A 20553-nucleotide genomic window follows, 5' to 3' on the forward strand; every position below is an offset into this window, starting at 1 on the left:
GCTACATATATTATGGATTATGGATTATCAGGGATTTTATCAGGTATGACGCACCGAACCCGGGAATAAGGTTTCGGGGCGTTACACCTGCAAACCCTGAGTCTCACGACCTCTTGTCTGATGCCTCTGTCCTATGCCATAGTTACCTTTCCTCCATTGGCTATGACTTGACCCCTGCTAATAGCTTGAAGGTGTGGATCTCTTCTTCTATCCTTACTCCTCTACACCCATCTGCTCACTAGCCTTAGCCACAGCTGCTATGTCTACCAACTCGGCGAAGTCCTACACATTCAACACTGCCACCTGCTTATCAATTTCTCACCTTAGGCCTTTTTCAAATTGTTTCGCCTTCTTTGCCTCATCAGGTATGATGTACGGGACGAAGTAGGATCATTCTATAAACCTCACCGCATACTGCTGGACTGACTGCTGCCCCTGCTTCAGATTCAGGAACTCCTCCACTTTAGCCTCCCTGATAGTGGCCGAAAAGTACCTGTCGAAGAACAAATCTTTAAACCGACACCAAGTCATAGCTATAGGCACCACCCTCTATTCCTCCAATAATTTTACCGCAGTCCACCATCTTTCAGCCTCCCCTGTCAGTTTATAGGTGGCAAATAAAACCCTCTGCTCCTTCGTGCATTGCAACACAACCAAAACTTTCTCTATCTCCTGCATCCATTTTTCAATTACTGTAGGATCTGCTCCTCCTAAAAATGCCAGAGGATTCATTTTGGAAAATTTCTTTATCGTGCACTCGTGGCCTACAAAAGGGCCTCCTTGCTCTCTGGAGCTCCGTGCGATCTCAGCCATGACCTTCTGAGCCCACTATGTAATACCGCATCTGAATCAGTTCCGCTTACACTTGAGGGCTCTACACTTTCATTACCCCTCGCATGTGCACTGCCACCCCCAAGGTCCATCCTGAAAAGACAATAAGCATGATTTAGGGAACCCCATCCTTGTAAATTACATATCTAACCAAAACTCATATTATACCTTTATCTTGACATCATTGTCTTAATTTAAGATTCAGTCCTACACTTCAAAAACACAACCCAGTAATAGTTTACTATGGTTTTCTTGAAATCGTCACCATAGGAAAAACACAGAAACCACCATGGAAGTCATGCTTCTAAACTGCAGAGTAAAACCTCAAATCCTTTTTCCTATACTTTGGAATTATTTCCACTAAACTCTAAAGTCTACAGAACCTAGCAACCTAGGCTTCGATACCAAATTGCAATGACCTATCTATTTTCCATATATTTTTTTTCCATAATAACATACATAATATCTAGTTAAACTGCCATAGTCATAGTCTGTAAGAACCTGAACTGTGATATGTGGGTTTAAATAATAAAGAGAAGGGTAAAATTGGAATTTGAATAGGCTTCTTCGATGAAGTTAGATTTCGTCGATGAAGGCTTTGTTCTGCTCATCGACGAAGTTCAGAGGCTCGTTGATGAGGAGAAGCCGAGAGATTTCGAGAAATCGAGGATCTCAGGCTCATCGACGAGATCACCATCTCGTTGACGAAGTTACTACAAGGCCTTGTCAATGAGGTCACCATTCGTCGACGAGGATGGCCGAGTCAAAGGGCTATAAATATCCAATTTAGTTGCTTCCAAGCTACGTTAACTAAAAATCCTCTCCCTCTCTCTCTAGAACTCATCTTACTCTCTCTCTCTCTAGATTTCTTCATTGTTCATCGTTGGAATCGACGATTTGACGTTACCACGAGGATCAGGGAAAGATTCTCTACAAAGCCTACAGATTTAATCCTGTTTCGGATATTTTTGGGTTTCGGCTTACAATCGAGGTAAGGCTCGATTTTATTTTTTGATCCGATAATTTGGTAGAGGATGGAGTCATGAGTAATTTATGTACTGTATTTTGTAGATTTTGAGAACTCAGTTCGCTGTTTGTGAGCCATAAAGTTTGGGATTTGTCGTTTAAGGGAAAGGTAAGGGGGATCTGTTTAGGTTGGTTATTTTTGAAATCAGACTCGGTAGAACTGTGGTTCAAGGTCCTGTTTGTCTTTTGGCTACTTATTTGGGGGGATCTAACGGGGAAAACTATGGGTTTTTCTTGATTACAGTTTTGGGAAAAAGGGGGCGACGGGCTGCATCCCTAGTCTTGTTGAAAACCGAACGTATATGTTGATTTATACTGTGTTATAGGGATGGTCATGCCTTGACTTGTTTTAAACTGTATGTGTTTGGAAAACCATGATTTTAGATTACCAAATGGGTGTGGTTTGTTTGGTTATATGAGCATGTATGTTTATGTTGTGTTTGGTTGAAATGCGAGTAGGAACATCATTCCGAATTTGTTCCAAGTACTGAGAGTGTCCAGCTCTATATCCGAGGGCATATAAAATCATTGGCCATGTAGGCAAGAGTGTCCGGCTCTATATCCGAGGGCATGAGCCTATACCGGTTGATCACCAAAGGGTGTGGATCCACCATTTTAGCGTTGATACGATGCCATGGGAGTCTGGGACTAGCCATGTGCCGGTGGCGCCGTGTTCGCGGGTTGGTTATAGGCCAACACCGTATGTCGCGGGCCAGCTTCGGGCTGAAGAGTGTGACAATATCGAGATTGCTTGATCATGTGTGTGCGTGTGCGTGTATGCACTGTTGTGAAATTAGTACTAGAACTGCATTTAATTGTATATGTGTTGTGTCATGATAACACTCAAATGCCACACACCGATATAACCTGCATTCTTCCTTACTGAGAGGTGTCTCACCCCTGCTATATGTTCATTTTTACAGGTCCTTCAAGTAACCAGAACAAGCGTCTTAGAGTTGGGAGCATAGTGATTGGTGTACTACAGGTAGCGTTTGGGTAAGTGGTAGGACTTTTGTTTCGTGGGTTGCCATTTTGGGATATGTTGGCACCTGGATGTACGTTTTGTATGTATAGAGCCTAGACTCCGTTTTCTCTTGTATAAACTCTGGTATGGTACAGTACATATATAAAATGACCTTTTTCGCCGTGTATATGATTTGTGTATGGATGCGTATAGGGTGCCTTGTAACCCCACAAGGTCGAACCCTCATTCATTATGCGATATCGTTGTTGTTTGTTGGATACAGGGACATATTAGGTTACATTTTCACCCCTGGGTCCCATTTCCGGGTTCGGGGCATGACAACTTGGTATCAGAGCTAACAAGGTTACTAGGTCTTTTGGACTTGGTTAGGCTTAGCTGTGAGTACATACTAGAGTATAGGATGTTGGATATGGGTAGAGTTGGTTAAGGGTTGTTCCGTTGCTAGACTGGGACTTGTTACCGGTATTTCGTGTTTTTCCTTGGATGACAATTCCAGTAAAAGCAGGGCAAACCATTGATGACTTTCGTGTTGGTGTGATAAAACAGACCTGGACTTGGCAGGGAGTAGTTAACACGATTAGTTGTAGGTAATTATGTTAACTCTATGTGTTGTAGGAGTATTGATAAGATTCCTATTGTTTTGCAGAATGGAGCCCAAGGATAATGACTTGGGAAGTGGCTCCGAGGAGAGTGCAAGTGATGAGTCTTCTTTTATGCCTCAAGGTTTGACGAGGCAAGTTTTGCGGGAGATCGGGCGGAGTGTGAGGAGACGCGAACGCTCTCCTATTGATGCGAGCTGCACCATTGAGAGGTTCACACGCATGTATCGTCCGATGTTCTCTGGGGGACCCGACCCAACGATAGCAGAGGAATGGGTGGAGAAGACTAAGAGTATCTTGGAGGTCCTGCACTGCTCGGATAGGCGACGGGTCCTCTATACTACCTTCCAGCTATTTGGGGAGGCGGGTCGATGGTGGACTGCAGTGAATCTTCTAGAGAAGCAGAGGGGTGGTCCTAAGGAGATGTCGTGGAGCCGTTTCAAGGAGGTGTTCTTTGACAGATACTTCTCGGCTTTAGTACATGATGCGGAGGTGAATGAGTTTTCTGCTCTGACTCAGGGAAGAATGACGGTGCAGGGGTATACGGCTCGGTATATAGAGTTGTCCTAGTTTGCGTCGTGTTTGATCTCGAGCGAGTGTGAGAAGACTCAGATATTCGAGAAGGGTTTAAGGAAGGATATCCATACACTAGTGGGTATGCTACAGATCTGTGAGTTCTCAGTTTTGGTGGATAAAGCCACAGTAATTGAGACTAGTATTCGAGAGGATGAGGTGGATCAGGAATCGAGGAAGAGGACAGTACCTTCTAGTTCTTAGTCAGGATCTCGTCAGGGATCGTGGAAGAAGAGGAACAAGGGCTCGAGTTACCATCAGGATACCAAGCGCTAGGGTTCTCAAGGGAGCCAGACTAGTGGTCATTGTACCAGATGCCACAGATGGCATGAGGGTGAGTGCCAATCATTTGGGGGTAACTGTTACAACTATGGTCAGCTAGGTTACATGTTTCGTGATTATCGTGCACTAAAAAGAGACTTGCCTACATCCAATGTGAACCGAGGGAGTAATTAGATACCTCAGGGAATCGTTCAGATGAATACAACTCCGGCCAGAGTATACTCTTTTACTCCAGCGGACGTTGAGCATGTAGGGAACGTAGTGACAGGTACCTTATTATTGCTTTCAAATAAGGTTTCTATTTTATTTGATTCGGGTGCAACCCATTCTTTTGTATCTGTGAGTTTTATTAAACAGTGTGGGGTTGATACCCAAGTCATGAACAAGGTATTATCTATTGCTACACCATCTGGGAGTATATCATTTTGTAGTAGGACGTTAGCAAACTGCCTAGTGTTAATTCAGGGAAGGCTGCTACTGGTGAATTTTATGGTGTACGATATGTCGAGGTTCGATGTTATTCTGGTAATGGATTGGTTGTTCCCTAGTTATGCTATAATCGATTGTCGTAGGAAGGTAGTAGTGTTCAAACCTCCTAGGGAGCAGGAGTATGAATTTGTGGGATCTTGTGTGCGTTCGACGCCATAGGTTCTATCGGCATTGCAGGCGAGGAGGCTACTCTTGGACGGATTTTAGGGGTACCTAGCTTGTGTGAAGGAACCGGCGCAGGATAAGTTGAGGCTCGAGGATATTCGGGTATTCAGCGAATTCCCATATGTGTTTCCAAATGATTTACCCAATTTACCTCCGGATCGTAAGGTGGAGTTCGCGATAGAGTTGTTGCTTGGAAAAACACATATCTTTAAAGCTCCATACCGAATGGCTCCAGTAGAACTTTGGGAGTTAAAGGAGCATTTGCAGGAATTACTGGACAAGGAATTCATTTGACCTAGTGTTTCACCCTGGGGAGCTCCAGTACTATTTGTGAAGAAAAAGGATGGGTTGATGCGCATGTGCATTGATTACAGTGAGATTAATAAAGTAACTGTGAAGAATCACTATCCTTTACCTTGTATAGATGATATATTTGACCAGTTGCAGGGGACGCGGGTCTTTTCGAAGATCGACTTGCTGTTAGGATATCATTAGGTGAGGGTTAGATTTGAGGATGTTGCGAAGATAGCTTTCCGAACCAGATATAGCCACTATAAGTTTGTAGTCATGCCTTTTGGGTTGACGAATGCTCCAGCGGTGTTCCTGGATCTGATGAACAAAGTTTTCCATGAGTACCTGGATCGGTTTATGGTGGTATTCATTGACGATATTTTGGTATACTTGAGGAGTTCGGAAGAGCATAAGAACCATCTGAGGTTAGTATTACAGATTCTGCGAAAGAAGAAGTTGTGTGCTAAACTAAAGAAGTGTGAATTCTAGTTGAGTCAAATTGCATTCTTAGGCCATGTGGTGACTATGACGATATATCAGTTGACCTTAGCAAGATTGAAGTTGTGGTTGACTGGACGAGACTGAAGAATGTGCAGGAGGTTCGAGGTTTTTTAGGGCTGGTGGGGTACTATCATTGGTTCGTAGAGAGTTTCTCTAAATTGTCTAGGCCTCTGACACATTTGACCAGGAAGAGAGTGAAGTTTGAGTGGACCAATGATTGCGAGTAGTGTTTTCAGGAGTTGAAGCGCCGGCTGGTTACTGCTCTAGTGTTGATCATTCATTCAGGAGATGGCAATTTTGTGATCTATAGCGACTCGTCTCTAAAGGGTCTGGGATGTGTACTCATGTAGCAAGGTAGGGTAATTGCTTATGCTTCTCGGAAATTGAAATATTATGAGAAAAATTACCCTACGCACGATCTGGAGTTGGCTGCTGTTGTGTATGCACTGAAGATCTGGTGACACTATTTATATGGTGTGCAATGCAAGATCTTTACTAACCACAAAAGCCTTAGGTACTTTTTCTCGTAGAAGGAGTTGAATATGAAATAGAGACGGTGGTTTGAGTTGATCAAGGACTATGATTGCACTATCAGTTATCACTTGGGGAAGGCTAATGTGGTAGCCGATGTGTTGAGTTAGAAATCAGAACTTGCGGCTGTATTTGCAGTTGTAGCTCAGCATCACATCAGACGAGATTTGGAGATCTTGGGTATTGAGTTTGTGTCTGGGGATCATCAGGCTTTCTTTGCTAGTTTGGTGGTCTAGCCGACTTTGTTTGAACGTATAAAGGCCATACAAGCTAGTGATGCGGAGTTGGCAGAGGTTATGGAAAAGGTACCGCAGAGGTTGGCTGCAAAGTTCAACATCTCGGAGGGAGGTGAGTTAAGGTTTGGGATCAAGTTATGTGTTCCAAACGACAATAAGATCATAAGGGCAATTCTGGAGGAAGCACATTGTTCTTTGTATATTGTACATCCTAGTAGCACGAAGATGTATCGTCGCGCAGGACCTTTTGGTGGTCTGATATGGAGAGGCAGATTGCTCGGTTTGTGGAGCAGTGTCTAACGTGTCAGCAGGTGAAAGCTGAACATCAGAGGCCAGCATGGAAGTTGTAGTCTTTGCCTATTCCGGTGTGGAAATTGGAGCATATTTCTAGGGATTTTGTAATCGGATTACCGCCAACACTTCACGAGCAAAATGCTATTTGGGTGATCGTGGACAAATTGATGAAATCTGCTCATTTCATACCGATGAAGGTTAGCTATCCTCTGAGTAGGCTAGCTTATATGTATGTGCATGAGATTGTAAAAATGCACGGAATACCAGTGTCCATTGCATTAGATCAAGAGCCGAGGTTTACTTCTCGATTCTGGACGAGCTTGCAGGAAGCATTAGGGACGAAGCTTACTTGCAGTACAACGTTCCACCCCCAGACTGATGGACAGTCGGAAAGGATGATATAGATCTTGGAAGATATGTTGTGAGCTTGTGTGTTAAACTTTATTCATAGCTGGTTACAGTTTATCCCACTAGTAGAGTTTGCTTATAACAACAACTTCCAAGCTAGTATTGGGATGGCATCGTTAGAGGCTCTGTATGGTCGGAGGTGTCGATCTCTTTTGTGTTGGGATGAGGTTGGTGAACGTTGGGTGTTAAGACCCTTACTTGTGCAGAAGGCGTCTGAGAAGGTGAGTTTGATCCAGGAGAGGATTAAATTAGTTCAAATTCGACAGAAGAGTTACACAGATGTTTGCCGCCGTGAGTTAGAATTCAAGGTGGGGGTAAGGTATTTCTGCGTATCGCTCCAATGAAAGGGGTGATGAGATTTGGGAGAAAGGGCAAGTTAAACCCGAGGTACATCAAACCATTCGAGGTTCTTGAGTGAGTGAGTTCGGTAGCCTACATGATTGCACTACCCTCAACACTCTCGAGGGTCCACGATGTGTTTCACGTGTCCATGTTGAGGAGATACGTGCTGGATCCATCACATGTTATTAGTTATGATGATTTGAAAATTGGGTATACTTTAGCATACAAAGAGATACCTATTCAGGTTCCGGACCATAAAGTTCAGAAGCTTCGTACTAAAGAGATACCGTCAGTGAAAGTATTTTGGCGAAACCACGAGGTTAAGGAAGCTTCTTGGGAACTGAAAACGGAAATACGCCAGAAGTATCCACAGTTGTTTTGAGTATGGGTACGTCATCTTGCTTTAGGTTGCGATAGGTGGTTATTCGCTGCAAGTGTGTATATTGCAAACTCCTGAGACAATTTATGTTGTAACCACGGTATTCCTCCGCCATAAATGAGAGTATATATGTATGTGTTATGATAGGACTACATTGTAGTAGTCGCCAGTTTTTCTCTAAAGTTGAGTGTATGTGTTCAATTGTATGAATGAGATTGTGAATGAGAGATGACAAATTTCGAGGACGAAATTTTTGTAAGGAGGGGAGGTTGTAAGAACCCGAACTGTGATATGAGGGTTTAAATAATAAAGGGAAGGGTAAAGTTGGAATTTGAGTAGGCTTCGTTGACGAAGCCAGATTTCATCGACGAAGGCTTTGTTCTGCTCGTCGACGAAGTTCAGAGGCTCGTCGACGGGGAGAAGCCAAGAGATTTTAGGAAATTGAGGATCTCAAGCTCGTCGACGAAGTGACTACAGGGCCCCGTCGAGGAGGTCGCCATTTGTCAACGAGGGCGGCCGAGTCATAGGATTATAAATATCCAATTTAGTTGCCTCCAAGCTAAGTTAACTAAAAATCCTCTCCCTCTCTCTCTATAACTCATCCTACTCTCTCCCTCTCTCTCTCTCTCTCTCTCTCTCTCTCTCTCTCTCTCTCTCTCTATATATATATATATATATTTCTTCGCCGTTCATCATTGGAATCGATGATCTGACGTTACCACGAGGACCATGGAAGGATTCTTTACAAAACCTACGGATCTGATTCCCATTTCGGAGATTTTCGAGTTTTGGCTTAAAATCAAGGTAAGACTTAGTTTTCTTTTCTGATCTGGTAGTTTGGTAAAGGACGGAGTCGTGAGTATTTTATGTATTGTGTTTTGTAGATTTTGAGAACTCGGTTCACTGTTTAGGAGCCGTAGAGTTCGGGATTTTTCATTTGGGGGAAAGGTAAGAGGAATCTGTTTATGTCGGTTATTTTTGAAATCGGACTCGGTAGAACTGTGGTTCATGGTCCTGTGTGTCTTTTGGCTACTTATTTAGGGGATCTAACGGGGAAAACTATGGGTTTTTCATGATTACAGTTTTGGGAAAAAGGGGGCGACAGGCTACATCCCTAGTCTTGTTGAAAACCAAATGTATATATTGATTTATACTATGTTATAGGGATGGTCGTGCCTTGACTTGTTTTAAACTGTATGTGTTTGGAAAACCATGATTTTAGATTACCAAATGGGTGTGGTTTGTTTAGTTATATGAACATGCATGTTTATGTTGTGTTTTGTTGAAATGCGAGTAAAGATGTGGTTCCGAATTTGTTCCAGGTACTGAGAGTGTCCGACTCTATATTCGAAGGCGTGAGCCTGTATCGGTTGATCACCGAAGGGTGTGGATCGACCAATTTAGTGCCAGTACGATGCCATGAGAGTCTAGGACTAGCCATGTGCTGGTGGCACTGTGTTCGCAGGTTGGCTATGGGCTAACGTCGTATGTTGCGGGCCGGCTTCGAGTCTAAGGGTGCGACAACACCAGGATTGCTTGATCATGTGTGTGTGTGCGCATATGCACTATTATGAATAAGTACTCGAACTGCATTTAAATGTATATGTGTTACATCATGATAACACTCAAATGCCACACACCGATATGACCTGCATTCTTCCTTTCTGAGAGGTTTCTTACCCCTGTTGTACGTACATTTTTATAAGTCCTTCAAGTAACTGGAACTAGCGTCCCAGAGTTGGGAGCGTAGTGGCCAGTGTACTGCGGGTAGCGCTTGGGTAAGTGTTAGGAATTTTGTTTCTTGGGTGCCGTTTTGGGATATGTTGGCACCCGGATGTACGTTTTGTATGTATGGAGCCTGGACTCCGTTTTCTCTTGTATAAACTCTGGTATGGTACAATACATGTATAGAATGACCTTTTCCGCTGTGTATATGATTTGTGTATGGATGAGCATAGGGTGCCTGGTAACCCCACGGGGTCGGACCCTCATTCATTATGCAATATCGCTATTATTTATTGGATATAGGACATGATAGGTTACATTTTCACCCTTGGGTCCCATTTCCAGCTTCGGGGCATGACATTGTCAACCTGAACCCATGGGTATCAAAGATATATCTGTCATGAAACTCTGATACCTAAGCAGCGGAAAGTATAAAATCATATACATATACATACAGTCATCCACCAAAAAGACCAAAAAGTACTCCTAGGGTCTCCACCCAAAAATCCATCTGACCCTAACTTATCCACTTACCCTATGGACAAGGTAGCTCAAACCACTTCTACTGCTACGGGGTTTTATCTACCCTCCTACTTAGATTTTCTGAAATGTTTGTAATGCTGGGGTGAGACACCTTTCAGTAAGGGAGACAAATTAATATCAGTGTATGCCAACATGAGTATTTTTCGTGATATACATATAAAGAGTACATAATTCATAACTAGAACAACAGTTGTATCACATTGCATAAAACATGGTTTACCATAACATAGCATATCATACTAAATTTCTGTACTGAAAAAAAAAAAATCATCTTATATAATCATATCATATGTAACTTATTACCCAGGATAGATAGTTAGTTAGCTATCATCATATCTTACCCTCCTCCCACATGACAGGGTTCTGCGGCCCGAAGACGAAACCTTGCAATAGTTGGCCAACCATGCTAAATCAAACATAAGTCTGTAAGTACGATGAGTCTGTTCCACCTATACCGGTCTACCAGGGGAACTACGACACTCCCATAAAGCCACATCGACTTCCATCTCTCACACTCTACATAAGATGTGTGGTAGCACTAACATATTCATAATCATAAACATATAGTTACGGTATCGTGCTTCATAAAATTGAACTAAGCTATCTGGGTTCTGATAACATATAATACATTTCATATTTAAACATAACTGTTTCGTATTCAGAGTAATATATGACATAAACATATTTCATGATTTCTTACTTATTAAACATGATCACGACATTTATGTTGGCATAAATCATAACGTAAAATCACGGCATTTTGGCTAGCATATTTCATAACGTAAAATCATGACATTTACGATGGCATGATTTATAACATGATATTCACAACATTTACATCAGCTTATTTCATAACATTATAAACATAATTTCTTATACTTTTCAATATGCTCATAAAACCATAGTTCCTGTACTGTTTTTAAGGTTTTCCTAGAAACTACTGTAACATACTTATCTGGGAAAACTCGTAATATTTCAACATAGCATAATTTTCTTGAAAATACTATACTCATCCCACACAGATGTACATAACCTTACAAACTTATAATTAATTCTAAGGTCATATTTCCATACAAAACATGCTTAAATAATTTCCCTGTTCAATAGCAGTATTCCCAAATATAGTTCTATAGCATACATATTTTCTTGAAAATAAATGTTATTTAATTCATAGTAATTTCATGAAAAATACTGACTTAATTTATCCCCTTACTTGACTTGCTGAGAAGCCTACAAAAATGCTCCAAATTTACACCCATGTGTTCCCCAACTTAACACCCTAAAATTGCATTTTCCCCAACCAAACTTCAGTATAATATTATCTAAAGTTTTTTCTGTAGTCCAATAACACCAAATAACTTATAAAGCCTAAAATAACTAACTTACCTAGATTTTGGGATGGTGCCCAAACTGGCCTAACCAACAAATTACTTCAGCAGACTTGAAGAGAATCTTCCCAAGAGTAATGTGGCAGCTTCAGATCGTCGATCCGATGAATAATAAAGCCGAAATTCTAGAGAGAATGAGAGGGAGACGAAGTTAGAGAGAGAAAGGGGTTCTGCATGAAATTCTCCCGTAGAAAAGTGATTTTTGGCCTTATAAAGAGTACTTATCCACGTGGCTTCGTCAACGAGTCACGACACCACATCAACGAGTTCATGAAGGAGGTTCGTCAACGAGCACTTGACCCTCATCGATGAATTTCAAATCCAGGAAACAACCCTCTCGGTAAGTTCTTTTCGACGAGCACTCTGCACTCGTCGACAAGACCCTATTGAATCCCTTTTAAAAATTCTTTTTTCTCTCATTTCTCCTAGTATTTAATTACCATTATCCCTTAGGTCTCTACACATCGTGGCTTAAGATCAATCGTCCGATATGTTTTTTCTCTGGATGGTTATATTTTTTCAACGTCAGCAATCTGTCTTTTAAGAATTAAGTCAACTGGGTATTGACAGGTGTCAGGGTGGTGTTTTCAAAAATTCAAAAAATAAAAAAGGAGAAAAAGGGAGCAACTGGATGTTGACATGTGTGACGTCACATTGCTATGATAAGTTTTAAAAAAAATTAAAAATTAGGCCATGTGTTACCACGGTGGGTGGACACGTGGCACCCAATGGGTTGACTCGATTTAATTTAATTGAATCGGTTGACCCAGTTCAAATTTGAACCCCATTTTTATTTTTTTATTTTTTTATTTTTTTATATTTTAAGTAATATTTTATTTCAAAAATTAGAGAAAATTCCAAAAATAAAAAAAAAAGAGAACAATTCAAAGTATAGGGAAAAACTGTGGAAAAATATTTTGAATTGAATTCAAGAAAAATATTTTCTTAGTTATTTTTACTCGAAAAATGGAGAAAAATCTTTGAAAAATCCTTTTTTTTTTTTTTGAAAAATGTTAAAATGCTTATAAAAATTTCTACAAATTTTGAAAAAATCTAGGAATATTTTTAAAAGATATTTTGAACAATTTTCTTGATATTTGCGTAGGTGTGTTCCTATGATTTTAAAGAGTAATGGGGTATTTTTAGATCTCACTTGTTGTTAGGGATTTATACTGAGATATATGCTTTATGTAATCGATTTTAGTATTTATTAATAACTTCAGTTATTCCATTTTAATGAGAATCTTTGTGAACAATTTTTGCCTGATATTATTTAATGATTATGCATGTGTATCTTTTATTCTATATAATAGGCGATCTAGTGTGTAAAGTACGACTTATAAACATAAGATTAGATCATCAGTTCTTATAAAATATAAGTTTATTGTTCACAGTCTTAAAAGAATTTGGACACACCATTGGTAGGACTATAACACAAGGTTGTAATAGGTCTGTCATGACTATTGGGAATGGTACAATTCCAACTCCTTGTGCTTACACTTTGTGTGTATTGTACAGGATCGTCTTGGGGTAATTGTGTTTTTTCTAACTATATAAAACAATTATTACCTCATGGTTATTATGAGTGCTTATGCTCTTATTCCTGATATGATTATTGGGCACGTGCATATAGTGTTTATTACTTTGATTCATAGAAGAGTGAGATTCTTTATGGGTCAAAAAACTCAGTGAGTTGGGTGATGACTTTATGTGTATGGTAAACATTAATTATTGATGGAATCCACGTCCCAGCATCGGGATTAATGATACCCCATTGAGAAAGCTTATAAGTTTTGATTGTGTCAAACCCTGCAGGTAGATTTTGAATCCGACACATCAAATAAGTTAAGTGGAAGGGCTCAGGAAATTAATATGTCAATTAATTAAATTGTCAATAATTTAATTTAATAGATGGATATCTGTAATCTTTACATGGGGAGATAAATAAGTATTTAATAATAGGAGCTCAAAATTTAATTTCGAATATGACAGGGAGTGAAATTATAATTCTTTAATGTTATGAATTATAATTAACATAGTTAAGGATGAATTCAGGTCGGATTAGGAATTCTTAATTACGTGGGAAGCCCTAGTCATATTTACCCAGACGTCCTTGCTGTAGCCTATATACACGCGCTCCATTCAGTAGCTAGGGTTAGACGAGTGAACTCTCATAGAGGCAGACATTTTCGTGAGAGAAGAAAACCCTAGTAGCCACTTATAAGCCCACTCTTTCGTGAGTAAAGCGTGTTGTCAAGGAATATAGTCCTGGTAGTCTTTAAGAGCTCGTTTTCGTGCTGGCAGATTCGGGATCAAAGCAGACAGATCTCGTAGGTATAATCCTAATCACATAAGTAGGGTTTGCATGATCAGATTATTATATATTTTTTTTCTATTATCCGTATGCATTATAGCTGGATTTTAAGGCTATTCCGCAAGTCCCTTCACTCTTGTATCGGCTGTGAGGGGGTTTTTCTTTTAACAAGATCACATTTTTGGAGGTATTATTAGACACTCAGATTTTTTAATCTCTTGTTAATTTTACACATTTATTCATTTATTTATTTGTTTATTTTAAAATGAGTTAATTAAAAGGTTATTAAATTCAATTTGGAGATAATTTTTAATTAATTACATACCGTTCACAGAACAAGTACATAGTGGGTGTGAATACTTTCCTCTCGCGTAATCGAACTCCTGATCCCAATTCTGGTATAAGCAGATTGAGACTTCTATTTCCTTGACTTAGGTTTAGTCTAGTGACCAATTAAATGAGTAACAATTAGGTGTTTTAATCGTACCAAGGAAAAATAATTTAGTGGCGACTCCAAATTCAAAATTTTCAAAAATCATGTTTTATTCCCTCAATTCCCCGGAACACTTTGCGCTCGGGACATCGTGACACATATGTCAGACACATTTTTACCATTCATTTGATCGTATGCTTTCAATGAGCGATAATGATAGATCATAAATATATAGGCAAGACAATAAAAAAAAAATTTCCATTGGGGTACCGCCATTATACCTTCTCAAAAAAAAAAATATACTTTTTTATTTTTATGAGTCTATGCATACAACTCAAAGGAGGAGTGAAGAGCTTGTCGGTCATATGTGTACATAGAATGTTTCAAACCAAGTTTAGGATCAATGCTGCGGACAGTTTACCAAGAGTGGTCAGTGACAGTACATCTCTTTTTCTCTTTGCACTAAGATGCATGGTCACAATCACCTATATGTTGAAATTCAATGGATGCTTCAGTCTATTATTAGTGAGCATGCGATCGAACGTTCAAGCCTAACTCTCTCTTTCAACAATGTATTTGGAGAAAGAAGGGTAAATGCATGAGACCAGCTTTAGTTATCTATCTATCAATCAAATGGGTTGGGAGGAAAATGTCAATTGTTGTTTTGACCTAATTTCCTTTCTGGGCTCAGGCCTCAAATTAATATCTAGGTGACTTTGATACAACAACGGCTACTTTTTTCATTTATTTAAAATTAAAACTCTTTTAATTACTTTGATCACTCTTGGGCTATAATTTTGCTACAATGACGTTTGTGACTCTGACAATTTCTAATTGTGGCGTAGATCATAAGAAGAAAAACATAAGATTGTATTAGTGCTAGACCTAGATTTTTTTTTTTTCTTAGTGGGAGTAGCACGCATATACTTATACAAAAGTAAAGAGAAAAAACGTATAAATATGCAAATTATTATTTCTAGTGCTAATTTTCACAAAGAGCTTAGAACTTGTAATGAGAAATCCCATATATGTCAAAGAATAAAAATGTCTCTTAAGAAATATTTTGAATGATTTACTACATTAAACAATTTGATCAATAATCTTTACTTGAGATGAATTTTATTAATATAATTCTTTCTTAATTTCAACAAAAAACGTAGTCATATTTGTTTGGGGGGAAATTTTCTATTTGAGCATAGTGTGTATAGATAATTATCATACAATGAAAAATAAATAACAAAAGAAATTTAGAACACTATAACCTTAATAAACTTTGCAGGTTAAAGCATAGTATTTTGTTGCCTTAACCAAAGTTGCCACCACTATTGTAACGACTTGACTTTTAAATGCCATATTTATTTACTTATTTATTTTCCTCTTAAAATAAATACTGTGAAATTTCACTGCTTTGATACCTTTTAATATAAATCAAACCCTCATCATGGTCCAGATAGGACCCATGGAATCTGAGACACAACAAACAACCTAAGCAGCGAGAAGCTGAATTCATAAAACCATAACCATATATACATACACAATATGAGAATATCAGAATATTTCCCAAAATATACATACACAACTATTCCCAAAAATACCCTCAACTCAAAACTAGGGCTATACAAAAATAACCTCCCAAAATACTCACCCTACAGATAGCGCAGTACTGTAGCCCCCTCTATCTACGAGCTTTATCTGCTCGCCTAACTAGATCACCTGAAAAATGTTAAATCACTGGGATAAGATAACGCTTAGTAAGACGAATATGCTATTGCTAGTGTGTGGCAAATGAGTTACATATGGTGTAATTTGATTTAGAAAAATACCATATATAGATAACTGAATTTGAGAAAACATGTATAAATGTCATATAGTATATCTTATACCTATGTTACTTAACATAACTGTCTTATGCATTTTATATTCATAATACTTCTAATATTCATAGATATGTCTACTAATACTGGAAATCTGATTATACATATAATAACTGAGAAAATATCCCTCGATGGATAATTCTATGTCATGATTTAACTTCTCATGACTAGGTTGTGTAGCCCGTAGGCGAGACCTATCACTGGCTGGCCTACTAGGATAAGTCACTATGCTCCGAAAGTTTGATTGGCCTCCTCAACCCTAACTGACGGGGAGCTTGACCACTACATAAGCACGATCAACTGCTGTAAATCCACATACTATCTGAGTTATAAGGTTGCACTCTGAACTATAAATAGTTACAGTATCGTGCTCTGTAAACTGAACTGTAATGGTCCATCAGGGTTTAATACTATATAACACATTTCTATATATAATCTATCTATTTTACCATGATTCTGTATCAACTGTATTAACCATGACGCTGTATTAAACTTTATTCCTGTATCAATTGTATTTCTGTATCAACTGTATTTCTGTATGTCATGGTTTTGTTAAACTGCATAATCATGGTACTATGAAAACTGTAAAAACATATTCTTGTCTGTATATACTGTAAATCATGTTCTTGAAAATTTTGTATAAATATCTTTCTGTATATATTTTGTAACTCATGGTTCTGTAAATACTATATAGTCGTAGCTTTGTAATAAAGTGTATAATCTGCATATCAAGATTCTGTAGAGACTATATAACCATAGTTCTATAAAAAACTGTATAGAATTATGTACTATATCAATATTCTCATGCCACACTTTAATTAAAACTCATTAAATATAATTTATAAAACTATATAATTTCCTGCTTTGAAAACCCATAAACATATACTATATTTTACTAGTAAAAATCTCATTTTACTGGTGTAGCATATTCCCCTTACCTGATTTCTGTAAATCCCTTACAATGTCAAGTCTTACACCCACAGGGTCCCCTAATCCACACCCTGAAAACAACATCTCCTAAAACAAAACTTCAGTATTTCTTTGACGACTACACTTTCTATAACTGTAAGCAAGTCATATTCTGAATAAAAAGTCTTACCCTGAATTTGGGATGAAATTCAATATAGCCCCACCCACGATCCACTCTAGTAGACTTCAAGAGAACTTCCCCAGGAGTGTCATGGCGGGTTTGAATTGTCGATTTGGTAAAGAATGGGCCCAGAATCTTAGAGAGAAGAAGTGAAAATCGAAGAGGAGAGAGAAAGTGTGATTTTTCTGAATAATTTGCGTTGAAATCCGAATTTAGGACTATTTATACACTGGCCTTTGTCGACGAAACACGTCACCTTGTCGACGAGGTCACAAAGGAAGTTTATCAACGAATGCTTATTCCTCGTCAACGAAATTCAGGGCTGAGAAATAGCCTCTCGGTATTTTCTCATCGACGAAACATGTCCCATCGACGAGAGCAATAAGTCACTTCGTCAACGAACGTGCTGCGTTCGTCGACAAGGCCCCTGTTGAATTTCATTTACAATTTCTTTTCTCTCTTCCTTCTATTATTTAAATATCATAATTCTTTGGGTCAGTACATTCTCCCCTCCTTATAAAAATTTCGTTCTCGAAATTTACTATCCATATGATTTACCATCCCTTAAAGAAACATGGTCTACTTATTTTATTACTAACCCTCACTTGTTGCTGAGAAATACCATGGTTACATTCCGAGTTTTGAGAGATTACAAATACACTTATAAAAGAAAATTCTCCAAAAACTAAAAACCCTACCTATCCTATACTCTACATTACAATTACACATTTATTACACTATACTAAACAAAATAGAATTATCATTACTTTAATTTACAAATCACTTCTGTATCCCACTAAATAGGTGTGGGTATTTCTGTTTAATTTCATCTTCAAGCTCCCAAGAAGCTTCTTCTACCGCGTGATTCCTCCACATGACATTTACTAGTGATATCTTCTTACTGTGCAATTCATGTTCCTTCCTGTCTGAAATTTGTACTAGAGCTTCATCATATGCTAGAGCGTCACTGAATTTTAATTCTGCGTAACTGATAATATGATAAGGATCTGGAATGTATTTCCTTAACATAGAAACAGGAAATACATCATGTATTCTGAGTAGAGTTGGTGGTAAAGCTAGTCGATAGGCAACTAACTTGAAAAGTAAGGTGTAGTCCCAAGAGGGTGGGTGAATTGGATTATAAAAATTTCTTTTAATTCCTTTTAAGAATTCTTAACCTTCTTTTATTTCTTTGAGCTAATTATTGACTTGTTTGTTTAATTCTTTAAACACTCAAGAACTTAGTTCTTTTAATTCAATCAATTAACACAACTATGTAAACAACCAAGCAACCAAACCAATCATTCAAGTAACCAAGCAAATCATCCACAATTTGAAAACAAACAACCAAATGATTTGGCAAGCACAAGTTACCTGCAGCACTTAAAATAGTTTGTTTGTTTATATGCGCCTTGTATATATAAAACTTGTACTTGCTGATATAAAACCTTATATTGATTGTTTTGCTTCTTCAATATGATGTGCAATATAACATCCAATCAACACAATATCTACACTCTTCTCCATATTCAGAACTCAACTAAACTCTCAGTTAATTTATCCTTTGGTTGTTAAACAAGTAACGTACTCTTATATGGTTTCCGCAAGGTATGGTATAACCAACGTACTTCCTTTCGGTTTCCGCAACACAAATCAAAATTATACTTCAAGTTTACTTGATTTCTATACTACGTAGTATATATGATTATCAATTAAATCATCCACGCAATTTAAATATGTTGAAAATAAAGAGTAAGGGAAAAAAAGAGTGAGACAGAGATTTTTACGAGGTTCGGCTTATACCCAGCCAACGTCCTCGCTTTGGCAAACCACCAAAGGATTCACTAAACTTTTTCCTTTAACAGGCAGAACAAACCTTTACAACACTCGTTGGTTAAGGCTGAAGCCCGCCTTCTCCAAACGATGTCCCTTCGTTCGGTCACTCCTTAACTAGGCTAAAGCCCGCCTCTCTAAGCAATATCCCCTTACTTAATCAATGATCCAAACAATCCTTGGAATCGTCAATCTACAAGAAATAAATCAAATAGATGTGTACAAGAACTTGCTTACACAAAGAGCTAATTAGTACAACAATTTAGAAACTAATATACCTCAAAGTAAATAACAATATGGAAATTAACTTGAAGCTCAATGAAGTATATCACCGATTAATTCTTTCAATGATTGAAATATTTAGAATTTGTAGCACAATTTTGGTGGAAGAAGGTCGGTGAAAACTCAGTTGAATTCTTGCAAGTTGAGAGCAAGAGAGAGCCTTGAGAATTTGAGAGCAATTGAGAAAGATTTTAAATTTTTGCTGAATTTGAATTCTTGGTGCATTGATTCAATGATTTTTTAGGCTTATTTATAGACTTTACAAGGTATGTAACTTGGTCCCCAAGTGACTTGGAGTATCCCCCAAGTTTTCACAAAGTTTGAGCCCCAAGCAAACCATTTAAAAAATGTTTCTGTTGAAGTTTTTTTAAAAATCTGTTCGTGGCAGTCGTCTGCCCCAATCTAGCAGTTGTTTGCCATGTTATTTTTAAAGGAGCACCAGGAACAGTCGGGTGGCAGTCGTGTACCAGGACACAGCCAGTCGCTTGGCTTGACCACCCAGGCGCCTATCCTGGTTCAGGCAATCTACTGGTTGCTGTCAGTTTCGAGCACCCTTCTATTTTTTGATCATAAATTTTTCTATGTAACTCCAAATTTGATGATATTGGTGTCAAATGAAAGCTATGAGAAACTCATAAAACTTTCATGTTGAACACGTTTTAAAATAAAAAGCTTTTGATAAGTAAAAATACACCTCAATGCTAATGTAGAAAAATTAACAGCATTTGGAAAATCCTGTTTTTGGTATTTTTCATTCCACAAATGATTCTAACCTTTTTGAAATATTTTTTGACCTTATAAAAATATTTTCCAAGTATGTTAAAAGGTATCTAGGTCCAATAAATCAACCTAAAAGTTTCATGTATCCATATTGAAATTATTTGAAGTACTTACATGAAATTTCCTATAAACTCCTTCAAATTTCTAATTCTTGAATTCCTTGAGGTCTTTATGCTTGCTTCATCTTTCTTTGAGCTTTCATCAAGTTCTATTTAATCTTCATGCTCTTATGATCTTCAAGCTTTATCTTTAAATCCATTTTTGAATCCATGCTTTAAGCTTCATATTGATCATTCTTCTTTGAAATATAAGCTTTCATGAATTCTTTAACCTTGCATTCATCATTGAGTCTTGAAAAT

Source organism: Malania oleifera, chromosome 5 (assembly GCF_029873635.1).
Source record: "Malania oleifera isolate guangnan ecotype guangnan chromosome 5, ASM2987363v1, whole genome shotgun sequence".
In the NCBI taxonomy this organism is placed as follows: domain Eukaryota; kingdom Viridiplantae; phylum Streptophyta; class Magnoliopsida; order Santalales; family Ximeniaceae; genus Malania; species Malania oleifera.